The 7301-nt window shown below is 32.6% G+C and overlaps 1 pseudogene; it reads right to left on the bottom strand.

The window, feature by feature from the left end:
- Positions 1 to 294: 294 nt before the first annotated feature.
- LOC111721875 lies at positions 295 to 430 on the bottom strand (annotated as a pseudogene).
- Positions 431 to 7301: the final 6871 nt, after the last annotated feature.

Raw genomic sequence — 7301 nt, 5'->3', positions numbered from 1 at the left:
ATTTTTACCTGATTTTGAACCATTAAATAATTCCAAATATAAAGTAGCTCAGATATTAAAACACATATACTCCCATGCACATTTATTTTTTGCCTTTTTTTGTTTGTTTGACACAGAAAAGTTGCCCAGGCTAGAATGCAGTGGCATCAGCCTACTTCACAGCAACCTTAATTTTCTGGGTTTAAGGATCCTCCTGATTCATCCTCCCAGGTAGCTGGGACCATAGGTGCCCACCATAACATCCTAGTTCATTTTTCCTTTTCTTCTTTTTTTGTTTAATCCTTCAACCATTGAACCCCAACGCACATGATGGGCTTTTCAGTAGGACTTCTGGTAGTGAGCTCAGGCACCAGGGCCTCCAGTGCTCTACACATTCAGAGAGAATTCTTTAGTAATGAACTATAGAAATGATCCCTGAAAGTATAGTCTTCCAGCTCATTTTTCTATTTTAAGTAGAGATGGGGTCTCACTCTTGCTCAGGATGGTATCAAACTTCTGTGCTCCAGGGATCCTCCCACCTCCATCTCCCAGAGTGCTAGAATTATGGGCACGACTGTTTTAATTATTATTTTTGCTAATAATAATAAATTTACATTCAATGATCCCCATAATTTTACATGTGGGATTCATAGTTAAGAGGAGCAGGCAATGAATTTACTCTTTTGTACTTTAGTATTTATTTATGTATGTCTTACTTAATTGTAGCAGTAAGTTCTCTGAAGGCTAGAAGAACATCACATTCTCTACATAATCGGCGCCCTTAGTAGTAACTGAAAAATCATCATAACTAATTTAAGAAAGTAGTTATCTTCCAAAGTTTTGCTCTTCGTAACTTATTAGGTTATTTAAATTGAGGTGCTTGACTTAACTATATTAAAAATAATGCCAGAAATAATAAAAGTAAATTGAGATAACCTCATGTCATTCCGAAATATATTCATATTGCTTTAAAGAATGTTAAACACAACTTAGGGTACAGATATAAAAAAGAGTTCTTGTTTTCCCATTTCTTATCTCTCATTCTAGTGCTCTATCACTAAAATAACAAGAAAATTTATCACACCTTCTGCAAATGAACAAGCTGTATTTGTTATGTTTCCAGAAGATTATCATGGAGAAATAAAAATTGAGAAAAGAGTAGGCTGAATATGACCAATCCCATGAAGCAGAAAAGTATTTTCAGGTTGCTTCTATTATGTAGGAGACTCCTTTGCCTTTTTTAGTTGAAACTACCCATGATATGTTATGATATAAAGGCTGTCTCCAAAGTTACAAACATCCAGCTTACATACAACTTGCACTTATGAATGGAGGCTATTACAGCAAGTGTCCAAGTTACAAACATCTGACTAATGTAAAACTTGCACTTATAAAATGAAACTATCACAGGTAATGAGCAAATGTACCTGTTCCAACTTACATGCAAATTCAACATAAGAACAAACCTATAAAACCTATCTCATTCATAACCCAGGGACTGCCCTATCATCGTGGCTCCCAAATATTACTCATAGACTCAAAAACTGAAAGCCTCCCAAGAGATGTTCGTCATTATTTCACATTAAACTTCTCTTACAATGTACAAGGATCAATGAGATTGAAACACTTGGGAGGTAAAACAAAGATGATCTTCAAATGAACTTGTTCAGGAAACTACTCTGTGAGTCAGTAAAAGTTGATGACTGGATATGGATTTGATGTGTGGTAAAAGAAGAGAAAGAATATTTAAATTGGAAACATTAATTTTTCAAGTTCAAATGGATGAAAGTTATCCCAGAAATTTATTTTAAATAGCATAAAATTGTTCTTACATAGAGTTAAAAAGGCTCTAACATTTAAAAACTATATTTATGAAGCCCCAAAATAAACAAAAGCTATATTAAAACATAGGTTACAAAGATACAATCTATACATAAGGTTGGACACTTTAGTTCCAAATTCAACCTGGAAAAAGTGCTACATACCTCCTTACTGAATATCACTGTGGCCACCTTTGACGTACTCCCCTTGGGAAGCTGTGCACCAACACCATTTAAAGATTCTGAATGTATTAAAGCATGTATGAAGGCAGACAATTAACTTTGCAAACACTTTCTAGAAAAAGTGCTACATACCTCATTCCTGGATATACAATCACCTTCAAAGTACTCCCCTTGGGAAGCCATATACCGATGCCTTGCCTCGTACACCCTTCAAAACGCTTTTTTCTAGGTTTAATGAAAATTTATAGAACTGTGTAGATTTTGTGCTTTACCTACTGGTAATTCAGAAAAATACAACTCTAATCCACATTTTTGTTACTATTAAGAAAAATCCCCTTAAATGTATATATTATATATATATATATATATTCAAAGTAAATTTCAAAAGCAATCAAATATAAATGCCCAGATATTTATGATTTAAAATTTTAATAATTTAATTTACAGCCACAAGATAACTTTAGTTCGCTTTGCTTTGTCTTTTTTTTTTCTTGATTGAATCATTCTCTATATTCTGGATAATTGCTTGCTCTGTATAAGGCCAAACGTAATAGGGAAAACATCAGCCTATTGTGCAACAATATCCAGTTAAGTGAGTAAAATAATTACTTAAAGAAAAGGAATTATTGCCCGTAGAGATAAAAGCTACTGAATGTGATATGGGATCAGCTATCTTTTAGTCCTTTTCTTTCATTGCACAGTTGCTTGCAGAAATGCTTCAATGTTTAATGAAAATTTATAGAACTATATAGATTTTGTGCTATAAATCACAAGAAATCAGAAACGTACCTTCACACCAATAAAACATATGGTTACAGTAATAATCTTTTAAGAATGACTGATCCAACAATTTTTTTAGATCATAAACAAATGAAGGCTTAACAGTCATGATTGTCTTCCTGCAGACTTTCCAGTTAACATTCCAGCTGGCAGCTTTAAAAAACAATTAAGGCCATCCCTTTACAGCGATTTGCTCCGATTCTCAAAAAAACATTTTAACAAGCTACCATAGAATTTGTATTTTCATAGAGTGCAGTCAAAAGCCAATGCCCTTTCAGTGCACTTGACTCTTGCTTGCTTGCAGTTTTCTTGCCCTGGATAAGGAAAGATAAACTGGATATCCTAGAAGTACCATAAGTTTACCATACGTAGCATTCAAACATGTTTAAACAGAATGAACGTCTTTTCCCACAAACATGCTCTCCTGCCTGTAGTTTCAAACTCAGCACCCAAACCACAAACTTGGTGGGAATATTATAGGACTTAATAATAATGAATAAAATGACTGCCATCTAATGATTTACGAAAAATGAACGGCATAATATGTGGAACATGAAATAAGGCCGTTTCTACATATTTCATTCAATGATTATTTCTGTTCCTCACCTTTGTGTGCCTAAATTGAAGCATAACTACCGTAGATTTGGAGGATGAGATTTTCATTTCAATTCCAGTGTTACCATTTAATTACTGTATTTTTGGCAAATTATTTTACCTTCCCACGTTTTAATTTTCTTGTATGTATATATACTAGAAAAAAATTATTAACTTTTTAATTTTTAATTAAAAATGTTGATAAGGTACCTAGCATGGAGCCTGACATACAGGAGGTGCTTTTTTATAGCAATCATTTTTAGAATTAGCATCATCTAGCTATAGTAACCTAACCCATGACAGCCTATGACAGCCAGGGTGATATAGAAGCTTTCGATTGCAACTAGAATACATAGGCATAATCAGAGGGTTACTGGCTAACCTCAGATGTCAGTAAAATGTGATTTGACTATGGACAGAGGATTCATTTGGGGATGTAATTACATCGTGATTCCTAGAAGAAACCTTTCTTTATTAGCTGGAGTTACGAGGAAGATCTGAATTGGATATGAAGTAGAAATGTTGTTTCGGGTGAGGTATGTATCGTGTGATGAAATTATAAATTCATCACCATGGATTTTTGAAGTTATTGATGTGAATTTTTTAATTTTTCATGTAGTGTTATACATTGTATCATTCTTATGCTGAAAAAAGATTTCATTCAATCCTAAATCCTAAAATATGTGAACCAATAATCTTTGGTACAAGGGTGGTAACCACTGTCTTGCTGTGTTCTTGACTTCTTTTTACCACTTCTGTTTGAAAGAGCTAAATTTTCTAACCACATACAAGGTCAAAGAAAGTGTACCCCAGTATATTAAGAAATATTGCTGTACTTTGTGCACAGATAGTAGAAGCCTTTGCTGATGACTCCAGATGCCCTGGCCATGTGCCCCACGCCCCATAACCGTGCTTTACATACTAAATCCACTGTAGACATTTGGCTGATGGTTTAGTTCAGACTCGTATTTTATTGAACAGATTTAACTGGTATTATTTCTTTATTCTTTTTTATTTTTTTTTCAAATTATAACAAGGATATCTTAAATGAAAGCAGGTAATTTTCAAGCAAAATCTTAGGAACTCTGAAAAATAAATCACTTGCAGACATATTGAGACCATGATTTGAAAAACTATATAAAGGTTTTATCTGGTTTGAGATTTCCCTGGAAGAACCTTCTGAGGAATGTTTTACCATAATAAGCTGTTTTGTTTACTTTGAGTGTGTAAAATAATTTATCCTAATAGGATACATACTTTCATCTACAAATAAAAATGAAAGAGAACAGAAAGATAAAGACATGTGTAGTGATATGTGTAGGTTAACTGCAAGTCCTCATGCCCTCATCAGTGAGAGCTCTGTGGCCAGCTTCACACAGAGGTTCCTAGAGAGGCCAGAAGCCCATGTGTAAATGGAGGAAATAGAATAAGAACTATTTTTTCTTTCCTTCTTAGTTACATAACCCTTGAAAAAATAATCCTCAAGTATTCCTCAATTTTTACCTTAATTTCTTATTTTAACTTTTTGACAATAAAAGGGTTTCCTTTGTTCGTTTCATTGCCCAGGAGGTAGATGATAGGAGGGGAAATGTAAACCAAACGAAGGCTGCGGAAAAACAAGAATGGTGCGAATTTTTTTTCCTGTCAATTAAAAACCTAAAAACACATGACCAAAAAAAAAAAAAAAAAAATGTTCAAAGGGAAGGTCAAATTATTGTCCTGTCAATATAGAAACAAAAAGAGACCTGGGCAAAAGTGGTAATATCAAGTACTAATACACATTAAGATTATTGTTTCTATCTTCAAAACTTGTGTTATAGGTAAGTGTATTTGTTAAAATTATTTGGCAATATACTGACAACTGGAAGTCTAGGCTATGATTAGAAAGGATATGAGAGTCAGTTTGCAAAGATTTGTATTAGTCTGTAAAAATTGTTATTTATGTTTTAAAAATAAGAAAATTGAGGCCCAAAGATATTAAAAGAAAACCAGTGAAGGCTTCGTTTGAAAGTTTGCCATGTTGACCGAGTAGTAAGGAGTATTCTTTGGGGGGTAAGATCTGACTCTTCCTTACTACCTGGATAACAGTGACACTGCTAAATAGTTGCCTTAACCTCACTAAACCTCAGTTTCTTTTCCAAAAGAAAAAAAAAAAGATGGTGAAAAAACTCACATTGAATTATCAAAATTATGTAAGATAATCTTAGCACAGTGCTCATAGTCATTTTTATTTATGATAAATAGCTGTCATTATTAATTCTATTATTGTTGTCACCTCCAAGTCTATCTGATTCCAATATTCTTGCCCTTACCACTCAGATATTTATTCAAATTCAGTTCCTAAATTTATATTTTTATACTTTCAGTTCTATACTACACTAGCTCTGCCAGAGATAAACTTGCTTCCTGAAAGAAATTAGAAGTAAGTCTCTACATCTCGCTACCCTGGTCTACCATAAGAACAGAACAAAATGGCACCCTTATTTCAAATGGGTGAAATAGTAACTATTAGAGCTGGTCCCAGGTAAAACGGTGAAAGGAAAAATTATAAACTTTGCCCTCATTGTCTGGTATTCCCTCTTTTGACTCTCAGGTGGTCTTGGGCTGTCTTGTCCCTTTCCTATCATAACACGTAATTTCCATATTCACTGATAGAGATAAAAATTTATATTCATGTCTCATTAACTTCTTTAAACTTTTCACATAGTTTTATCTGCAGTTGTTGTTGTTGTTGTTTAAGTCCTAATCTCCTTATAAAGGGATTTCTACCATCTCTAAGTATCTGAACAGTGTATTTGCTGGTGTAAAAAGTTAGATATACTGCAAAATAAGGTAGCCTGTTCAAAATTATCAGTATTATAAAAATCAGTAGAAAGCTAAAGAACTATTTTGAAATAAAAGCAATTAAAGAAACATGACAAATGCAATCTATGATTCCAACTGAGGAAGTAATGTGGATTATTATAAAAGACAGTAATTTGAAGAAGTGGTTGAAATTTGGAGGTCATGTTCTCCTGCAGCTTTCTTTTATGTGGGTCACAGAATTTAAAAAATAAAATAATAATAAGTTTGTCTATATCATATCTTAAGAGACATAAAGCAATGTGGCAAAATGTTAATGACAAATGAATCTAGGTGAAGGGTATATGTAGCTAATTGCATTATATTGTAACTTTTATTCAGGTTTGTATTTTTTTAAGTTAAAAGTTTAATTTAAAAAAAAAACAAAACACCAAACTAACCCTAGTGAATAATAAAACTACAAAGAAAGTAATTAACAAACATAATCTATGGTTGTTTTTGAGAACAAAAATCCTAGCCTTTGTCTAGGACTTAGCATAGATATAGTAACACATATTTTAAAAAAAAGAAAATTTCTATCTTTAGAAACTTTCAATCTAGAAAATAAAACAAATACACAAAGGAAAAATACAATAATATATTATAATAGCTTTTAAAACATTTGATCAAGTGTGAGATAAAATTTCATTTGAATATCAGTATTTCATAAATTGGGTTATTTGTTCCAGGTGACACTTCATACTACCACCACTATTTTGATAGGAATAAAATTAATTCTAATTAACTAAAATTTCATACATAGCATAGAGACTAAAAACACCACTTAGAAGTCAGACCAATTTAGGTTCCCATCTCAAAACACCACTTACTAGAGTTTGGACAAAATACTGTCCCCTTCACACATTTATTTATTGTTTTATTTGTTTGTTTGTTTTGTTTTTTTACTTCTAATTATCTTAACTTCACAAGGTTGTTAGAAAATTGCACAGATTCATGAAACACTTCGGGTACCTAAGAAACATACCAAGGGCCCAATAAATGACTAACAGTCTTACAAAAGTCAATTTTTACCAATCCTTGTTAAAAACCTAGTAACTGCCAATTGAATTTGTTTTACTAAAGATATTTCTGAAACTATCCCAA

This window comes from Otolemur garnettii, unplaced genomic scaffold (genome assembly GCF_000181295.1).
Source record: "Otolemur garnettii isolate 467f Iridium unplaced genomic scaffold, OtoGar3 scaffold00195, whole genome shotgun sequence".
NCBI classification, from domain to species: Eukaryota; Metazoa; Chordata; class Mammalia; order Primates; family Galagidae; genus Otolemur; species Otolemur garnettii.
This window is presented reverse-complemented; position numbering and strand designations above follow the sequence as displayed.